The sequence below is a fragment of the Arvicola amphibius genome, chromosome 3, assembly GCF_903992535.2.
Source record: "Arvicola amphibius chromosome 3, mArvAmp1.2, whole genome shotgun sequence".
In the NCBI taxonomy this organism is placed as follows: domain Eukaryota; kingdom Metazoa; phylum Chordata; class Mammalia; order Rodentia; family Cricetidae; genus Arvicola; species Arvicola amphibius.
Window position 1 is genome coordinate 78,823,556 of NC_052049.1, and position 22,170 is coordinate 78,845,725.

A 22,170-nucleotide genomic window follows, 5' to 3' on the forward strand; every position below is an offset into this window, starting at 1 on the left:
GGGAAGCTTTGAGCCCTTCGATTTCTTTGTGTTTCTGACTTGAACAAGTGAGGATGAAGCATTCAAAACACCATCTTAGAATCAGAACCGGGAATCTGCCCACTCCTTCATACTCGATTTTCTGGACTTTTAGACACAAAACCACATTTCCACTCACTCTGAGTTGCCCAGGGAGTGGTATTCTGCTACAGATGGTATAATGGTAATGCACTATTGAAGGATCCTATGTCAACACAGGCTCTAATACTTAAAAACTGGATGTCTGGGAAAACTGCCTGACTGTACTATATTCAGTTTTTTAAGTCATGAGATGGAAAAATAAAAATAACACATAGAGATTGATTGTAGTGGATTGTTTTATGACAAATGATTTAGTTTGCTACTGGAGTAACACAAAGTGACTTCTAAGTAGTTTAGTCTTTAGGCAAACAAGGCAAGATTTCCTGAGAAATTGTTAGTATTCTTAGAGGTGGGGTTTAACCTCAGACCATTAAAGTCTGGTTTCTGCATTTAACTCTGGGCTTACTTCCCCCTGAAGTAACAACTACAGCTAAGAGTATCACACTTGTAATTTCATCTAATCCTCATAGGAACCCTATACAGATGAGAACATTGATGGCGCCACCTGAGATCCCCTCCATTGCGGTCCTTATCAAGTGAGCTCCCTTCTTCAGACATGAAGTTTGCTTTGTGGGACTGTCTTTCCAAGTTCTGGTGCAAATCATTTCCACTCTCTCTCTTTGTACTCCTGCAGTGCTGGCTATGTGTCACTGTGTAGATTAGTTTGGGTCACACACACACACACACACACACACACACGTATATTTAAAATGGAGTTTTTCATACCCAGATTGGCCTGGAACTTATTCTATATCCAAAGCTGAACTCAAACTTGTGATCCCCCTGCCAACACCTCCTGATTTAACAACATATCCTACTATACGTGGCAATATTTTTTTTAAATATTTTTAAAAATATTTTAAAATATTTTTTTAAAAATTAAAATAAAATTTTGAAGACTTTTAAGTCAATTAATTTTTTAAAAACTTTATCACCTTCTTCTAACATAACCACTGGAGGCTTTACGGGGGCTTGTATTAATGGTTCTGCTTAAATATAAAAATTGCAAGTAATATAGTAAGGGGCATGCTAATATTAATTTTAATTGTATTATATTTCTGATATATAAATGTAATGGTATGGGGAAATCATCATACCAACTTTTCATATTGATAAGAAATACACAGGCACTCTAGAAAGCGGACTTGTTTTAAAATTCTGGTGTATCCTCTACATGGCTTTCCTTCTAGCTCCACACCAAACTTCTGATCCCCACCGTTTCATCAGCTGCTGCTTTTGTAGTGTTTTGGAATTTGGCAGTATGAGGCTTTCCACTTGGTCATGTTTCCAGGAAGTTTTGATTATAGCTTTTGATATTTTCTCTTGGTTAGACTCTGAGAGGAATATCACAGAAGAAATGCTCTCAGTATATCATGTGCTGTCAATCACTCCCCTGCGGATGATACTGACTTTGGTGTCTGCTAGATGTAAGGACTCACCCTTTGACAGTTTATTTTGTTTTTCATGCTTATCCAATCCATGACTTCCTCCTCTGGATTTCAGTCTCTAAATATTTCTCAGCTCCATCTGTTTTTCCTCTGTGTCTTTGATCCAAAATCCATAAAACATACTGTTCTTTCTCTTAGGAACATATCTTCTTCTTGACATTGTGACCCTCAGACTATTTTCATCTTTTCTGTTTTTTCACGTGTCAGATCAAACATCACCTCTTCCAGGAAGCCAATCCCTGACCTTCACAGACAGCAGGGGGCCCTGCATCTAATTCTCACAGTATTGTGCCTGTCATTCTTAGAGTTACTACTATACTAAATTGAGATTCACCAGTGTGGATTCTGGATGGACTTTTACCCTTTTGATAAGTGTTGAGCTCTCTAGCACTAGATATTACCCCCAGGTCTCAATGTGAAGCACTGGGGCTGCGGCATTCATGACTGTCACACGGTGGACAGTCACACGATGGCAGTATGCCTTCTGCGTGTTCAGTACAGTCCCATGTTCGCCAGTCACACAACAGCAGTGTGCCTTCTGATGCGTGTATTTTCAAACAACTCAGCTAAGTTCTGAGAGATAAGAAAAGAAGTGGGAAAGGAGTTCACAGCAACGATCGCCTTTAATGCCACTGAAATTTTCATTTGTATAATCACCAACAACACATTAGGTTGTATATGTGCGTTTGGTAATTTACTGCCTAAATCAAAGAACCTCAATAACATAACATGCCCTCCCGAAAAATCATAATTTCACAGAGATTTTTATAAATAATTGTCATTGTCTTTTAAAGTGATCTCTGTGCAGACGAGACAAGCACTTTTTCTTGTCAGTAAATGTTGTAAACTCAGAGAATTCTTGGCAACAATGAGTGCAATGGGCATCAGAGGACACAGGCAGTAAGGACGATAAACTCAATGGCAATAAGCAGGCTCTGTATTTTTTTAAATGAAAGAAATTTGGAGAAAGAAAGCATACTCAAAGTGACAGTACTCTAGAATGAATGTCACTTTTGTTTTTCAGAAATGATCTACCATTTAAAAAATCAATGAATTAATTTTTTAAAAGATTTAATTTATTTTTATTTATGTGTATGTGTCTGTGTGAATCTATGCTACATGTATGGGTGACTGAAGAGGAACGAAGGGGTAACAGGTTCCCTGGAGCTCGAGGTAGTGGTGATTGTGAGCTGATTGATATGGGTCCTGGGAAGTGAACTCTGATCTTCTTGATGAGCAGCAAGTGCTCCGGAATGCTGAGCCATCTCTCTACCTCTCTCTCTCTCTCTCTCTCTCTCTCTCTCTCTCTCTCTCTCTCTCCATCTCTTTCTCTCTCTACATTATTTAACAGGGTGTGTGTGTGCGTGCGCGCGTGCTCGCGCACACACACGTGCTCATGCCTGTACATGCATATGTCAAAGAACAACTTGTGGGAGTTGGTTTTCTTCTTCCATCATGTGAGTCTTGGGGACTAAACTCTGGCCATCAGGCTTGGCAGCAAGAACCTTTATCTACTGAGACATCTTGCTGACTGGATCCATCAGCTTTTATCCCCAGGTCCTATTTTGAGGTCTTTGACTTCCATCACCCATGATGCATTCTCTGGTTTTAACTCTCTTGACTGTGGTTTTGTCAGCTAAAGATCAGTAGGGAAACATTTGCTTCGTATAAGCTTTGGCAGAAGAAGGGAATATATTCTATTTATTTACATATTTATCTTTGTTATTTTGAGACAGGATCTTGATGTGCAGCCCAGACTGGCTTTACCCTTGAAAGCCAAGATCCTTTATGCCACTGCTGAGATTACAGGCACCGCCCACCATGCCTGGAAATTCATTAATTATAACTTGAGGTGTTGGAGACATGGCTCGGTGCTTAAGAGCACTGCCTGCTTTTCCAGAGGACAAGAGTTTGGTTCCTGTCACCTACATGGTGGCTCACAACAGACTGTGACTGGAGTTCCAGGGCATCTGATGCCCTCCTCTGGCTTCCACGGACACTACCAGATACACGTACAGTGCACATACACTTATGCAGGCAAACACCCATGCTAATAAAATAAAACAGTTAACTAAAAAAAACTGTTTAATTATAATTGGAATGAGTATAACTTTGAGTTTTCTCAAACTGTGCAGTCCCCACCCCACCCCACCTGTCCTGTCCCATAGAAGGAAAGAGTCACTTTGCTTCTCTGGAAGCTGTATGCAGTGGCTGACATTAGCCTATAATTAAATGAATGGTCTCTGTTGTGTGGCTTTGAGAGAAAGGGCTAAAATATCCATATACCGTGGTATTTAGCAAGATCTTGCTGAACTCTTTATCTTCTGGGAAAAATACTATAACCCATGTTTTTATCATAACAGAACAGTCAGACTGTCTGCTTAAATAAGAATATTCATCTTCATCTAAGACGGTGGCTTTAGAATGTCTTCACCCTTAGAAGAGATTAAAAAGGGACTTATGTGTGGCAGCTCAGGCTTGTAATTGCAGCACTTGGGAGGTTGAGGTAGAGGAGTTATGTAAGTGAGGCCAACATAGTGGGACTATGACTCAAAGATAAAACACTAAATGAGATTTTTGTTAGTCCATAGTCACAGCCCTGGGTTCTGTGAATCCTAACTCCTAGGAAGATGGGCATACCAACTTACTTGCGTTCCCAGGGGAAAACAGTCTTTTGTTTTTTAATCCTATTGTGCAAACTTTGACTTAATTTATGTATTTGGGAGAAGTCAAACAAGCTCTCCACGGCTGAGCCACATGCCTAGCCCACATGGAAAATACAGAAGAGCAACTGATAGTTCTAGATGGAGAGATTCCAAGAGCAGCCAGCTTTTTAGGAAGCTCTGTCTTTAGAGACCAAAGATGCTTTTTCAAGAAGAAGCATAATGTTCTCTTCCTGATTTACAGAGATGAAAAAATAGTTGAAGTACTAATTTTTCTTTATCATAAAATTAAAACCATAAATATGATCTAGAAAATACAGAGAAACTAAATATAAGCATATACTTGATATATTTTCCCACTTTCTTTACATATACAGTTTGTTTTTTTTTAATACCCAGTTCTAAAAACAAAATATAGAGCTGGAGAGATTGCTTAGCAGTTAAAAGCATATGCTGCTCTTGCAGAGGATGAGGATTAGGTCCTTAGCATCCATATCAGGTAGCTCCCAACTGCCTGTAACTCCAGCTCCAGGGAGTCTAATGACCTCTTTTGGCCTCTAAGAACACCTGGGCACACATGGTGCATGTACACATGGTGCATGTGCACACACATACACATAAATAGATCTTAAAGGAATTAAAATCCAATTTCATGTACTGTGTACTAAATTGCTTTTGTTAGTAGCTATTGAATTATGACTACTCAAAATTTTAAATATTCCCTTGTGAGATTTGTTTGAGAATTACTTTTCATAACATGGCTGTTGGGTAGTCAGGTTTTGTATTTGAGTTTAAAAGTGTATAACTATCTGTTAGAAAAGAAACTCTAGTAGACACTGTGATAATCCTGTGGCTCCAGTGCAGGGGCACAAGTTTTACAGTATGTTTCCTGTCGTCTGAAACTTTTCCTGGGGAAAGGCAGCATTGGCACACTCCACTAAAGAGTGGAGACCAAGAACAGGCAAAGGAACGGTGTGTGGTGACTCATGAAACTTTGAGGAGGGAGGAGCTTTGTGCATCTGGTAGATTTCAGGGACATCCTGAGACTTGTGGGTTGTTTACTTCCTGAGTCACCATGAGTCTGTCCTTAGAATCTTAAGGAACATTTAAATTAGGAGGGAAGTGCTACACAATATTTTCTCACATAATTTCTAGTGGAAACACAGTATTCCACAGTTCTGTAAATCTAATACTATAAATACTGTAATACACAGCATCATCTTTATAACATGTTCTAGATAACTGAGCACTACTGCTTTCAATTGTCTCATTATGGGTACCACACAACAACCACCATCCTTGAAAGTCAATTCATTAACATTCCCTTGATTACTTCTTTGGGACAATTTTTTGAAAATGGAATTTCCAAGTAACAAGTACTATAGTTTTAGAAGGTTTTCATGTGGGTTACCAAATTACTGTTGTAGAAGAACTTTAAAGCCTTTAATATAATGCCTCAGGCATAAGTTTGGGGGTTTCAGTTTTACCATAACATTGACATAAGTTTGCTGGAGCTATGACAAAAAATGAATTGCTAAGTGAAGAATGTGCCTTACCACAGACAAATGTTGAAAACATTATGCTTAATAAAATGAGTTAGTCACAAAAAGACCACATGCTGTATGAAATGTCCAAACTAGGCTCATTCACAGAGACAGAAAATAGATGAGTGCTTTCCAGGAGCTGGAGGAAGTCCATAGTGACTCTTAGGTTGGGTTTAATGGGGGCAATGAGATGACCCTAAAATCACAGCGATGAATTTTCATAACTGTGCATATACTAAGATCACTGAAGTTTATTCTTTCAAAGGAAGAAAAGAGGCCAGCGTGAAGGGCCAGCAGCAGAGAGTGCTTGCTGCTCTTGGAGAGCACCCAGTTCCATTCCCAGCACCTACACAGTGACTCATAGTCACCCTCAATTTCAGCCCCAGGAGACCTGATGCCCTTTCATAGACTACATGGGGACCTACACACATGTGCAATACTCCACACAGATACACCTGAATACATGCAATCTAAAAGGATAGTATAGCTCAATAAAGCTATTTTAAAAAGCTTCAGCAGAAGTCATCACCAACCTGATCACTATGGTAATTTGCTTTAATTAACAGTGATTTATACTTTTAATTTCCCTTATGTCCCCATATTTATTCTTGCTTAGTTTCTGTTGTGCCTCTTTTCGTGGTTTTTAGATGATACCTGCTTTTTATTCAATAATTTTTTATAATTTTTTTATTTTTAAGTTAAATATATATATTTATAGACTTACTTATGTATGTGTCTGTGTGTCTGCTCATGTCTGAGTATGTATGTGTATCATGTGCTTGGGAAGACCAGAAGAGGCTAGTAGATCCTCTGGAACTGGATTTACAGGCAATTGTCAACAGGCATGAGGTATTGGGAACAGGCAGGAGAAGCCATTGCTCTTAACCACTGAGCTGTCTCTCCAGTCCAGATATATGCTTTTTATCAAGTACCTTTCTACACACAAAGAAAAGTCTTTGAAGAACACTGGCACCATGTTTAAGATTCTGGCCACTGCATAGCTATCTCCTATCAGTACAAGGTGGGACAGAACCTCTACACCTGCATTTACTCTAGACTGCTGATAATCTTGATGATGTTCTAGAAGATGAGAAGCAGAAGATAAGGATTTGAGCTGGGTTAGTTGCAACATGACAGGTCAGTTTGCTGCTGCGGGTCTCTGCTCAGCCCTTAAATCACATAGCATGTTAAATGCAGCTTTAGAAAGAATTTGACCTGGTGAGTCTCCTTCAGTATACAGCTTATATCCACTTTGGAAAGTTAGAAAATGCTGAAACACTTGGTAGCATTAAGCAGAAAATGTGTCCTTGGATATCTCATAATGCAGAGATTTACTTCAATATGTTCAGCATAGCCTATGGTTGGCTCAAACTCAGCATGTAGCTGAGGATGACATTGAACTTCTGATCTTTCTGCTTTCCCCTCCAAGTGCTGGGATGACAAGTGTGCACTGCCATGCTCTGCTTATAATTGTTCTTATGAGTGACAGACGGCTCTGCTGTGGTGCACTGAAATCCACAGTCCATGCTGTTGAGTTATACCTTATTATGGAAACCACTTCTAGTGCTTGAGGTGAAAACCCAACACTCCCACATTAAACATTTGTATCAATTATAAAATTCATCATAATTTTTGGATTTGGTTTGTTTTTATGGTTTTGAGTCTGAATCTCTTTCTGTAGCCCAGGTTGGCCTATGTTTTACTACATAGCCCAGGATGACCTCAAACTCTCAGTGATAGTTCTGCCACAGTTGCCTTGGTATTAGGATCTTAGGTGTATGTTTTACTATGCCGAGTTTTTATATTTTCAATATCAAGGATAGCATACATAATCAATCCCCAGCAGGGGATTTTGGATCCAGGAAAGAACCTCACATTCTTTATTTACTTAGTGTATGAAAGTCTGTTCTCAGCAGCAGAGTCCAGAAGATGGCTCATCGCATGCAAATGTGATGTCGTAATGAAAGAGCAGCACTCTAGAGACCAGATTGCAATCTGTATTGTCTAGTTTATTGTCTGGCCAAACCAACACCTCCAACTCAGTCCCAGAACTAATTAAACCTAAGTCAGTACTTGCAAGGGGCTGTGGAGAGGGCTTCTGGAAGCATTGGGCAAGACATGCTCATTGTTCCTGCTCCCACCACCTCTCGTGGGAGGGGCTTAAAAAACTTGTTTTTCCATTTGGTTTAGGAGGCTGGGAGAGGTTCTCTGACTGAAAGCAGAGAAAGGGGTGATCTCTCAGTGTCCTGACTAGTTATAGATGACTGTATACACTGTGGACTAGACAGTTTCTGGACAGATTGCAAATGCCCTGATCCCAGACATAAGAGAATGGCTCGCTGTGAGAAGATGAATTGAATTTTTTTTGCTATAGTAACCATTTCATATGTGTAAATATATCAAAATAACATGCTGTACATCCGATACATATATATGAGAGCCACATATCACTAAGGACCTATAGGCAGTTCGTGATTTCTAGGGTGTGGAGAGACTTTGTGATGTAGCCACCAGTAAGTTGCTCATGCTACTATAAATAACCCCTCACCATATGACTGTAAGTAATCCTAATTAAACTCAATATCTCACAAGAAAAGGCATGAAATTAAAAGGGGGGCAAGCAATGAAGAGGAAGGAAATCATGAGTGGAAGGAGGCAAGAGAGAGTAATCTAGGGAGAATATGATCAAAGTGTATTATATACATATAACAATGTCACAATAAAACCCATTATTGTGCGTAATTAATATTTGCTAACAAATCGTTTACTAATAGTAGGAATAAGGTAGAGAGAAGCAGTACGGAAGTTTGTGATCCAAGTGAGAACATAGTGAAGGATAGAAGGCAGGAAATGAGAGATGACAGAAGTAGATGCCAGGCTGGAAGATGCTGGGGACTGGGCAGTTTATGGACCTCCAGGTCAGGGCCAGTTCAACTAGCTTGGATTCACATGAGAGTGGAGACAGCTTTTGCAGTGGGAAAACGGAGGATACAGCAGAGCATAAATAAACAAGCTTCCTAGGGAAAGAGTCACGTGTCCAGAGAGCTGAAAAACAAGAGCAGGCAGGCCCTGCCAAGAGCCCTGGCTGCGATAAAGGGAGCTTGCTCCCTGGGAAGCAGTCAGGATTGTGTAGAAGGTTTGTATGTAAACACATTGTCCATGCTGAGCTAAAGAATGTGTTTATTTAACACCTCTCTTGTAAACACTGGGAGTTTCACAGAATACATGAACATATCTCTCTTAGATTCCAAGAGACTGGACTGGAATGCAGTGGAGATCAGCAGCAGTCTCCAGTCTCTATTGACATGAGGCAAAAGTAAAGAGAATAGAATGTTGGGTTCCTATTTGAGTTCTATAAAATGCTTTGAAGTGAACAGGTTGGGCAGCAGTGATGAATGGGAAACCAGTCAAGGTTCTGATGGTCAGTGAGATTGGTTCTGCACTGAATTTCATGTAGCTTACAGCACCAGGTGCTTGTACAAAACTACTGTGAAGTTTCAGCATTTGTTTGCACACAGCCAAGTGAGGCACAAGTTCTTATGGCCAAATATGATGTGTTATTTGGGAAACAATTCTATAAAAGATTAGTGTTCTATCTGCATGCATATGCTATATAATACATTTATTTTATGTACTATATATTGTATGACATATATGTATTTTTTTCTTTTAAAGCTGGGTGTACACCTTTAATCATAGCATTTCAGAGGCAGAGGCAGGAAGCGCTCTATCAATTTGAGGCTAGGATGTTCTAAACAGCTAGTTCCAAGTCAGCCAGGACTACATAGTGAGACCTTGTCTCTATTTTTATTTATTTTTTTTTATCTCTTCTTACTGCTTCTCAGGAGCAAGGCTGCTTACAATGAATGTAATTATCTCATCAGATTTTTTTTAAGAATTATAAAAGCTAGTTTTCTAGTACTCAGTGAGATTTATGTAAAATTATTTGGGGGGGATTTGCAAGTAATCTTTAACCTTTCCACAATAGATAAATGTATTTCTAATATCATGAATAGTTTAAAAAGATAATTTGATATTAAAATTCATTACATTTTTACTTATTTATCTACTTATTCTATCTTTGTCTCTGTCTCTGTCTCTTCTCTCTCTCTCTCTCCTCTCTCTCTCTCTCTCTCTCTCTCTCTCGCCTCTCTCTCTCCTCTCTCTCTCTCTCTCCTCTCTCTCTCTGTGTGTGTGTGTGTGTGAGCATGTGCTTATACCACAAAGTCAGAGGCCAGTTTGCAGAAGTCAGTACTCTTTTTCCACATTGTGGCCTCGAAGGATAGAACTCACAGCCTCAGACTTGGCAGCAGGCACCTCTCCACTCTGAGCCATGTAACCAGCCCCAGGTTAAGATCCCTCTGGCAGAAAAATGTCATGATAGAATTAATGTCTTTGTGTTGTTTTATTAGCAACGTGTCTTTCCTATGCAGAGCCTTGTCTTACACAGGAGGACCATCTGTGTAAAAGCACATTCTTGGGCTATCAGGACATCTGAGAACAGCAGCTGGTGTCAGGTGGGGGATGGGACAAGGCAGGGGCAGAGGAAGAGGAGCATTGCACACACATAGGGACTCAGCTTCAAGGGGCAGAAGTGTTCCTGGACATACCAGGGACTCAGAGCTAGATGAGACTTCAGAGACGATGTACTTCAAAGCCTGACCTTTTTAAACAAGAGCAATCTGAAAGCCAAGCAGCCAGGAGACAAGCCTGGGTCACACAGCTTGCTCAGGGTCAAGCTGCAGTCTTCTCATTTCTAATTAGCAACTGTTCTTACCAGCCACGTGCATCCCTCTGGACTCTGCTTCTCCAGCTTGGTGGTCAGAATTTTGAACTGTGTTCTTTTCACGAGAGGTAACCCAGTTCACCATTAGAAACCTGCAGATAGCACACCCCCAGGAAGACAGGCATCCTCCCATTCCCCCACCCCACTTTTCGGACCTCTGCTGCTGCTTTTCCTTGGCACTCATGTACTTTGTGATGGCTTCTGGGTCTGTCTGTAGAAGAAGCACAGCATTGCAGCTTGGCATGCAGATGCAGAGTCTGCAAACCTGAGCGTGACTGTCAAACTGGAAGAACTGCATCTGCAACTTTGAGCTGGTCAGTTAATGTTTGGGTGCTGCAGTTGGCCCAGTGCAAAGTTAGGATGATAAAATGGGCATCCTGTCTTAGCCAGTTCTGCCTCCTGTAGTCGATATCACAGAATAGGTGGCAAACAGGGCACAGAAAGTTCTCCATTTGGGAGACTAGAAGTCTCTAAATAGGGAATCAGCATAGAGGGGCCTCTTCTGCATTCCATACTGCCATTTTTTGAAAGAGAGAGACGGGGGAGGCTCCAGGGCTTATGTAGCTTGACTTGACCTTGAAGTTCTATGCAACTGAGGATGATCCACAAGTCCTTGTCCCCTGCCTCAACCTCTAAGTGCGCAGATTATAGTGTGTGGGTATGCACCGCCACACCTATCTGGAGTCCTGACGAAGCACTAATCCAGTTCAGAAAAGACATGCTGAATCTTTCCCGGTAAGCCACCACCTTGTGGTGCTACACAGATTATTAGAAATGGGTTAAGCAAGATGTGAGAGTTAGCCAGTAAAGAGGCTAGAGATAATGGGCCAAGCAGTGTTTAAATGAATACAATTTGTGTGTTGTTATTTCGGGTGTAAAGCTAGTAGTGCGGGAGTTGGGCGAAACGAAAAACAGGCCTGCTCGCCTCCTCACTACAGAATGGCACAGTCCCGCTGCTTCGTCTACAAATGGCTCATCTCATCACTACAAGCAATTATTTTAATCATTTCTGTTCTAGTCCTTTGAGTGCTGTTGTCTTCTCCAAAATAATTAATTAATCATTTAGTACCTCTGAAAGCTTATCTGAACTTCCCCAGACCCTACCTTCTCTTCTGCCTTTTTGAACCTATACATGTGTTCTTAAGAGCCATGACACTGAGTAGTATAAAAACAAACAAAAAAGAAAATCAGACTCATAGTTTAAGCCCAAGTGACTTGGGGCCACTTCTGTTTAGGGCTCACCACTGGATCTGGTGGCTCTGCTTGACTGAATCATATCCATGCTACTCTTTCTGGTGAAGAGCCTGGGATGAGCATGAGTATTTACTCAGTGAACAGATTTTTCTGGGCACCGAAGGGTGGGATACAGTTGTTGATCACATGTTAAAATAAAAGGCTCCTGGATGTGAGAGGTAGACTCTGCTAGATGTGGCATTCTCATGGAGAGGGAAGGTAATGATGAAACACATTGCCTTTGGTCATCTGACTCTGATGGGGAGAGCCTACTGGTAGGAGTCTAGGATAAGGGAGAAGTCAAAGGCACTTGAGGTGGCTGTGTTCTGATGCCATCATGACCTAAACACAATCTTAGTGGTCTTTACAAATGCCACATATTAGTGATATGTGCCTTGGAAGGAGGAAAAGGTCTGGAGTGTATAGCTGGGTTTGGTGGTGTTGAATCATTGGTCTCCAAACAGCATTATAACCTGTTGCTAAGACAAAACCTCATTTAGTACTTGGTATTGTAAGGGAATGGACTACCTCCACCAAGCTTTGGTAAAGACTTGGTACACAGAAAGCAAAGTCAAAGTTATCAATAATTGGAGCCTTCTCAGGGTAATGAAAAGATCTGTACAGTCAACTAATGGTCCAACTAAACACATAGAGATGGTTACTAGGGACCTCGTCAGCAATGCTGATGGGTCTTAAAGGACTGGAAGGGATGCAAGATTGAACACATGGAGTGGGACTTAAGTCATTTAACCCTTAGACTTCAGTAATGCATCTTACAGCTCACCACCAGCAAAGGTAGACAACGACTTCAATGCTTACACCCAATGGACGCTCATCAGTATCCTTTGTTTGCTACCCAATTGCTGTCAGCAGCTGGAGAGTTTGCAGCAGTCTCCTGAACACCTGTTTCAGTTCCCAGTTTGCCTTTCTAGTCATCAGACATCAAATAACTTTTCCTAGGAGAAAGTTCATGGGTCTGATAAGAGAAATTTGTGGGATGTTTATCAAATGATTGTGGAGAAGAAGTGCCTTGCAGAGTGATAAAATAGTCCCTGTACCTTTAATTATCAGGTTGTAATCAGTCACTGCTTCTGACATGTCAATCATCCCACCAAGAGGCTGCTCCACAGCTTTAAAGTATTCTCGGGTGTTGTTACCTCTCCAGCACTCTGCCATTGGCATACTCCGAGTGTATCCCAACTGTGCAAAGCACCCTCAGTCTCTCTGCAGGGAAAACACCCTCCGAGGCATTCCTCTAGATTCCCTGCTGGAGCTGACCTTTACATCTGGTTTCTTCTCTGACTTCTTCCCTTCCAGTTTACTAATGAGATCAGGGTAGAGATGGGAAATAGAAGGCTATCTGGCATTGGGGAAGGATGTGGGGAGGCTGTTTTGTTTCGCTTTGGAAAGGATGAACATGTTTCAGAGATACATACTGATGATAGAGGTTATTCAGGATTGTGAGTGTTGGGTCTGGAGATGGCAAGGTAGCAGAGAGCTTGCTTGTACTGTCTTCCAGAAGACTGGAGTTTGCACTCTAGCTCTGGGGGATCTGACATCATCTGGCCTCCTCAGGCACTGCACTCCTTTGCAACACACACACACACACACACACACACACACACGAACAGATAAAATTTAAAAATTGCTTTAAAAGAAAGTTTTGACTGTGTGTTGGTGTGAAGTTCAGTTTGCAGAGTGTTTGCCTGGCATGCAGGAAACTCTGGCTTTGGTCCCTAGCACCATATAAAATTGGATATGCTGATGCGAGCCTGCGACCTCAGCATTTGGGTTGTGGAGTCAGGAGGATCAGAAATTCAAAGTCTTCCTAGGTGACTTAGTGAAATCAAGACAAGCCTGGTTTCATATGAAGCCCTATTTAAAAAGCTATCATAAAGATACTTAAATACAGTGATTATGGGAAAATTTTATGCTATGTACATTTCTGCTTTCAGTTCCACACAGTAGAGGTACCTGCCTTTTATTTTCTTCTGGGATTCAACTTCAATGTCTAAACAAGTGTTTATCTTTCCTTCTCTCCTCTCCCTCTCCCCACTCATTGTTTTTGAAATAGGATCTCACTGTGTATCCCCAGCTTGCTTGGAACTTTGGAATTTGCTATTTAGACCAGGCTGACCTTGATGGTAGATCTCCCTCCCTCCTTCTTCCTGCAGTGTTGGGAAGGACCCAAGGGCTGTGTCTGAGCTAGGCCATCACTCTATCAGAGTCCCATTCAAAGCTCTATAAAAGCTCCTTCTTTGTTCATCTGAATTCCCTATCTTTTCAATATTCATTCTGTTTCATCTTTTTTGTGCATTTAAATCTACTCTTGTACATGTTGGATCTTGAATTGTATATCATGTGTCCTCTGAGTGGCCCATGGCTCAGGCACTCACTGAGTGGGCACAGTCCCATCCTTATTTTCTCCCTTGTAACTTTCTTTTATTTATTTTTATTTTTCCATTCAAAAAATTTACACTTCCTCCCCTCCTCCCATTCCCCTTCCTCCTTATGAGTGGGCAGGGAACCCTGCCCTGTGGGAAGTCCAAGCCCCCCCCCCCCCCCGACACACACACATCCAGTCCTAGGAAGCTTTGCATCCAAATAGACAAATATACTAGGGTCCCAAAAAGCCAGCACATGCAGTAGAAACAAGTCCCAGTGCCTTTATCAATGGCTGTAGAAGGAACAGCGGGCAGGCCTGCTTTTCATCCCGTCCGGCTCCCGCATGGCAAGCTTTACATCTGAAATAACAACATACAAATTGTATTAATTAAAACACTGCCTGGCCCATTATCTCCAGCCCCTCACTGGCTAACTATCACATCTTGATTAACCCATTTCTATTAATGTGTGTAGTACCACAGGTGGTGGCTTACCGGAAAGACTCAGCATGTCTGACCTGGTGGCTGGCTTCATGGCGACTGTCCCAGAGAGGAGAGGCATGGCGATTGCCTCACTTTCCTCTTCCTCCCAGCATTCTGTTCTGCCAACTCTGCCTACCTAATTTTCTGTCCTATTAAAGGGCCAAGGCAGTTTCTTTATTAACCAATGAAAGTAACACATAGACACTCTTCCATTATTTTCCCCTTTTCTGTTTAAACAAAAAAGAAAGGCTTTAACTTTAACATAGTAAAATTACATATAACAAAACGGTTATCAAGCAAGAATTACAGTTACAATATTTATATCTATTTTATCTTTTATCATAACTAAGGAAAACTATAACTATCTATCCATTTTTCAACTCCATCAAAGACTCCAGAAGGATATAATATTACCTAAGCAAACAAGAAATAAGCAACTTCCAAACTCTAGAAATGACAGAGACAACTTGCTGCCTGTACAGTCACCCAACGTTTCTCTGTACTGTTGGGGCATCCATCTTCAGCCTACAGGCCCATAGTATCCAGCAGACTTCCATGAAGCAGGAAATTTCAAAGGCAGTTCAGTCACTATCTGCTGTGTCCTGCAGAATGTCTCACAGACTCTTTCATGAATCAGGAACCCCGAAAGACCATCTCACCTTTAGGCAAGTTCAGCAGTCCTCTCTCTGAGGGGTCTCTGTGTCCAGTTTATGCAACAGTCCAGGCAAGAGCAGTTTCTTGCCCAAATGGCTATCAAACTCCATAAGGAGCCTCTTCGATGCCCATCTTCCTTTTGAAGTAAATTGGTGCTGCCAGGAGCAGACATGTCTCATTGTCATGAAAAGCCCTAAGTTATTAAAACATTAAATGTCATATTCTGTAGTCTTTGAAAGATATGAAGAATGTCTATCTAAATGATATCTATGCACATCTAGAAAATCTAACTTACATGACTACAAGTTTGACTATTATTGATAACTATCCATTAACAACCTATATACATTACATTTTTAAATGAACTACACAATCACACTACCTTAATCAGTATCAGAAATACATATACTTATAACAAAATTGACCTTAAATTTTTATCAATAGAATAAAATTTATACCAATGTAAGTTATTCATATCTATATCATTTCCCCCTTTAAATGTAAAAGAACATTTATAAACAATATTTGGGAATATGGGCACAGTTATTTCTCTCCAAACTGCTTCCTGTTGAATGGGGGCGCTGTTAATCAGATCTTTCATGGTGTAACCTGTGTGCTAGGTTCCTCTCAGTCGGCAGTTGAGCAAAGTAATTTTTTGAGGGTGTTCACAGCAACCATTCAGGAGGGTGTGGTCTATCATACCATATTGGGATAGAAGCAATCCATAGGGTCTTATCCTCTGTGAAAACAAAAGAAGAATCTCTTTTCCAAAGTATCATATCTTTAGATCCAAATTCTGAAGTCAAGGTATTTTCAAAATATCTATCTTGGATTAGTTCAGCAGTGTTTATAAACAAATATCTTTTAGCAGCTGTTGCTCCTTCCTCAGCATTCAAACAATTCAAAGAGAGCATAATAGCATACAGTATCAAGATTCTCTGTGTATTTTCCATCTTTATGTGGCTTTACTTAACCTCTATTTCTTTTAATTTTACATTTACTTTTTGAGACAGGTTCTCTGTATATCTTTGTCCTGGAATAACTCTGTAGACCAGGCTGTCCTTGAACTCACAGAGATCCGTCTGCCTCTGCCTCCCCAGTGCTGGGATTAAAGGTGTGTGCTACAACACCTTGAATGCACAGAGATCTGTCTGTCTCTGCCTCCAGGCCTTGGGATTAAAGGTGTGTACCACCACACCCAACTTCTCTCTCTTTTTCTTTGTTTTTTTTTTTTTTTTTACTTTAGAACTTTAACCTTTAGCCTGCATATACTTTTAACACACCATAAACCATTTAGATGTTTTCTTTGACTTTGAATCTTTCTTTACTCTATATTTCTCTTTAGTGACCATATGAGTCTTTAATTTACCAAACAATATCAGTAGGACTAAAGCTGTAACTTTGGCGGCTGGATCCAGCCCATTCCTTAGCTTTCCAGCCTTATGGCAGAGGTACCAGCTGTAGCCATTTTTTATTGCCACAACTCTATGGCATTTCAAGGTACTTGCAGCAAGCAAGCTGCAACATTCTACTCACAGACCCACAGTCAGTCGGACCACCTGCCTGAAAGAGTCAGGGTTTGCCCTGGCAGGACGGCTCAGAAAGTCAGCATTTTAAAACAGCACAACTTTTTCCTGCTACGGCTGAAAGCCAAAAAGCATGCGGTCGGCTTTTCATTAACACCATGTAAGTGTTTCATGGCGGACTTCTTAAAAGAGCTGCAAAGTTTTGCAGCTAAGCTGAGTCAGAAAGCCTCTCTTAGATGAGAGTATTTGCTTACCTCTAGCAAGCAGATGAGACCTGAGAAATTGCTGCCACCAAGAAGCCATGCTTTACTCTATTATTTCCCAAGCTTTCTCAAGCTTTCTGTGGATTCAGTTATCCATGTGGGTGCCATTCTGTAATGAGGAGATGAGCGGGCCTGCTTTTCATCCAGCCCAGATCCCACACGGCTAGCTTTACACCAGAAATAACAACACACAAATTGTATTCATTTAACATTGCTTGACCCATTATCTCCAGCCCCTCACTGGCTAACTATCCACATCTTGATTAACCCATTCTATTAATGTTGTGTAGGCACCACAAAGTGGTGGCTTACCAGGAAAGACTCAGCATGTCTGACCTGGTGGCTGGCTTCATGGCGACTGTCCCAGAGAGGAGAGGCATGGCGATTGCCTCACTTTCCCTCTTCCTCCCCAGCATTCTGTTCTGCCAACTCTGCCTACCTAATTTTCTGTCATATTAAGGGCCAAGGCAGTTTCTTTCTTAACCAATGAAAGTAACACATAGACACTCTTCCATCAAATGGCTTCTCAGCCAGCCCCCATTTTCCAGCCACATTCAGAGAGTCCGGTTGATCACATGCTCATTCAGTCCTGGTTCAGCTGGATTTGGTGAGCTCCCATTAGAACAGACACACTGTCTCAGTGGGTGGACCAATCCCTCACGGTCCAGGACTTCCTTGCTCATCTTCTCCCTCCTTCTGCTCTTCAACTGGACCTTGGGGGCTCAGTCCATTGCTCTGATGAAGGACTTTGTCTCTATCTCCATCTGTTGCTGGATGAAGACTCTATGGTAATATTCAAGATAATCATCAGTGTGATAGTGGGGCAAAGCCAGTTCAGGCACCCTCTAATCTGCTGCCCAAGGACCTAGCTGGGGTACATCCCCATGGATACCTGGGATCCCTTCTAGAGCCAAGTCTCTTGCCAACCCTAAAATGGCTCCCTTAATGTAGATATCTTCTTCCCTGCTCCTCTATCTGTCCTTCCTCCATCTCTACCCTCCCACTCCACCAAGCACTCTCCAGTCTTACCCTTTGCCCTTCTCTTTCCCCCTTTCCCCTTCTCCAGCCCCCACCCACCATCTCCATGCTCCCAACTTTTGTCCTGGAAATCTTGTTTGCTTCCAATTTCCAATGAGGATCTATATATGTTTTCTTTGGGTTGTCCCCTGTACCGTTTCTCCCAGGTTCGGGGGTGTACTATCTGAATACATTCCCATTTGTCTGAGTCTGACAGCATGCCAAGTTCTGCCAGTTCTCCCCCATGGCTGGTTTACAGCCTGGATATTGCCTGGCTGCTGGCACTGGCTGGTGACATGCTTCCGGCAAACAATGCTGCTTATAATGTTTGATGCTGCAAGTGGTGTGTGTTCCACCCACCCCCTGTCCATGACATGCTGCCATCATGGGTCTCCATGCCAGTATGGGTCTCCATGGACACAGACAGTGGATAGAACCAAGGACAGGTTCACCTATGTCTTTTATGCCCACAATTAGCTTTATTGCTTCTCCAGCTCCCCAGTGCCCTAGTACATCCTGCCTTCCTCTGGGCAGTTACCCTAAGATTCCAAAATGGCTCACAGACATGACTTCCTACATTTAAACAGAGAGACCCTTGGTAAGAAGATAAAATAAAAGCAAAACATAAGCAGAGACCAGTAAGGGAGCTAGCTAAGCGGAGTTCCAGAGGAAGTGCTGAGAAGAGAAAAATGATGGGTTTAACTAGGAGGGAGGGGACAGACTTCCCAGTTTGACCTAGATTGCCTCAATGCTGTAGCTGTATAACCTTCAGGTTTGGTCTGTTTTCTCTCAAAAATTTGTAATGATGGCCCATGTCGCTCTTTCCCCTCACGGAGTTTCTACAGAGAGACAAAGTCACACAGGAGCACTAGGTATGGGGGAGCATTTTGGGAGGGGAAGACAAGACCTCAGGAATTCAGGATCATCCTTGGATACATTGTGTGAGCCTCAAGGCTAGTCTGTGCTACATTATACCTTGTCTCAAAAAACCTGAAAAGAAGAAGAAGCCGTATACATTATTATGTAAAAGTATTGTAAACAGGTATGAATCTCATTCCCAAATGTCAGGGCATGGGGAAATGCAGTCAACTTTAAAACTGCATGTATTTAATTGTGTGGGTGTGTGTGTGTGTGATAGGGACCACTTTCAGAGCTCAGTGTCTCCGTCCACCATGTAGTTCTTGGGGATTAACTCAGGTCATCAGGCTTGGCGGCACACTATTTTTACCCACTAAACCCATCTTACTTAACCCCAACACACACACACCACACACACACAACACACACACACACACACACCACAATCTTGAAAACCGAATCATCTCTATTAAAATCTTGATCTTGATCAAGTTTAGAGTGCTTCCATTTTTTTCTTTTCCCTTAGTTGCAAACAAGCTCCTTATGATTTATGTCATGGGGGGGCATTGATAGTTCCTTGACTGGTTTACTTGACAGATCTGAAGACTGACCATGTATGGGAGAGGTCAATGTATAAAAAGTTAGGCTGTCCTTCACAAATCAGCAGAGGAGCCCAGTACTGGGAACCACAGTTTGTGTGTTTTTTGGATCTGCAGCTTGAACCTTTTATGTTCATCGGGATACAAACTTCTCTCCTGGACATTTCCCACGGTTTCCCAGGCTGCGTTCCTCATAGCTCTCACTCACAGCAGACTCTGCCACCCGTCCCCTGCAGATGGCTATGCTAGTACCTAACCGCAGTACCCAAATGCTCTCAATCTGAAACTCACTCATATTTTAACATTCATTACTCCTCCATGTAGCCCAGCAGAGATGCTGTCTTTGGAATATATGAGAGACTCCAGAAGTAGGTTTATGATTTATGATTTCTCCCTGCCAGAAGGGAGAAAGAAATAGGCATTAAGGAAGTCGGAGGAGTACGGCTTCCGGCAGCACTCCAATTTCAGTTACTCTCTATGACTTGAGTTCTGGGGTGGCATTTAATATTCAATAAATGTTCACTGGGTGTATGCATGAATAAAAGAAAAGGGGTAAAAGAAGGAACAAGGGGAAATTCACATTAGCGGGCTTTGCTATCGGATGCCGAGTGCTGGTTTTAAATGCTTCATCCCACGCCGTCTGTATGCTCTTCTACACACTCCCATCCCTGCTCACTGCTGATGAGAACTGGCTCATTCTGAGAGGATCTGCTCAGATTTTATTGCGTGGGATACAGTGATATCTTGCCCCCTTTGGAGCCATTGCCCAGGCTCAGCCACCTGCTGGAACACCTGCTCGACACTGTCCCCAGGCTGCCCATCCCCGGTAGAAATCTCGTGGAACTGTGCTGCTCCAGAGGGGTGAAAACAGCCCAGAAAGGGGAGCGTTCTGTGCAACAGCCGGAAATGTTCATTTAGTCATGAGATGAGTAGAAGAGGCACCCTGGGGGGATGGAGAGATTAGAGAATATTGGAGGGAGGGTTGGGGGGTAGTGAGGCAGTCATGGTCCTTACTTAGATTCACATCTGTGGCTCTTAACTCAACAGGTGACTGGTGCTTCTCTGTGCGGGGTTCTGTCTGCCTTACCTGTGGCTTATAGAGGCCACAGCCTGGCTACATCCACTGTTTTTTTTCTTGTGCTTATTATCTCTGTTCCTTCTGTCTTGGTTATTTTTCTACTGATGTGATGGAACCCCATGACCAAAGCAACCAGGACAGGAAAGGGCTTATTAGCCTCATACTCCCACATCACTCTTGATCATGAAGGAAGTGAGGACAAGAACTCCAACAGCAGGAACCCAGAGGCAGGAGCTGATGGAGGGGATCTGCTTGCTGGCTTGCTCTTAGCCTGCTCTCCTCCTCTCTCTCTCTCCTCTCCATCTCTCTCCTCTCTCCTCTCCTCTCTCTCTCTCTCTCTCTCTCTCTCTCTCTCTCTCTCTGAGACAGGGTTTCTCTGTATAGCTTTGGAGCCTGTCCTGGAACTTGCTCTGTAGACCAGGCTGGCCTCAAACTCACAGAGATCCGCCTCTGTCTGCCTCCTGAGTGCTGGGATTAAAGATGTACACCACCATTGCCCGGCTCTGCCATATATATCATGGCCACCAGCCCAGAGGAGTCACCACCTGCAATGGGCTGCCCCCCATCAACCATTAATTAAGAAAATACCCTTTAGGCCTGGCTACACCTAGATCTTCTGGAGGCATCTTCTCAACCGATGTCCCCCTTCTCTCAATGACTACAGTTTATGTCAGGTTGACATAGAACAGCCAGCACAATTGACCCCTTGTCAGCTTGACACAAAAACACCTCACTGTTAAGCCATAAACTTCCCTTTCTTGTTCATCCCTAAGATTATACAACAATATCCACATCACAATATAAAACATTTTACAATTTTAAAAAGTATTACAACTTACAACTCTGAATAAGAGTGTTTTAAATTTTCAAGAAATTTATGATATCTTTCTTTTTCAAGATCTAAAGTTTCTGTAAATACCCAATCAAATCTTTTTTAAAAGTTAACGTTTTTCAACTGTGGGTTCCTATAAAACTAAAAATAAACACTTTCTCATTTTAAGAGGCAAGAACCAGGTGCTAATCTTAATCTGAACAAAACCAAACCAAACTCTAGCAGTGTTAAATAACTTCAATGTCCAAGATCGGAGATTCACTCACGACCTTGTCGGCTCCTCCAAGGGGCTTGGGTTCCTTCTCCACCTCCCCCTCTGCAGCACCCAGAGCTTGTCTTCTTAAACTTGGGCAGTCTCCACCTCACCCCTGGCTACTGTTCCCTCGGGTCATTACTGGTACTGACAACCCCAAAAACAATGGGGGTCTCTACTGCACCTGGGCTGCATCTCCCAGTATCCTCTCCTGGGCTCTCTTCACTGCATCAAGCCTCAAATTCCTCATCATGACCCCTTCAATGCTGGGCTTCGGCTGCTAAGCTTATGCTGGGCTATACCTTTCCCAGTGGCCTTTCCTGGTTTCTCACAGAGCCAAGCCTCGGCTGTTCTCTATGACCCCCATCATGCCTGTTAAAAAGCAGTACAACTGGGTGATGCTACACATGACCAAGTGGCCAGCACGAG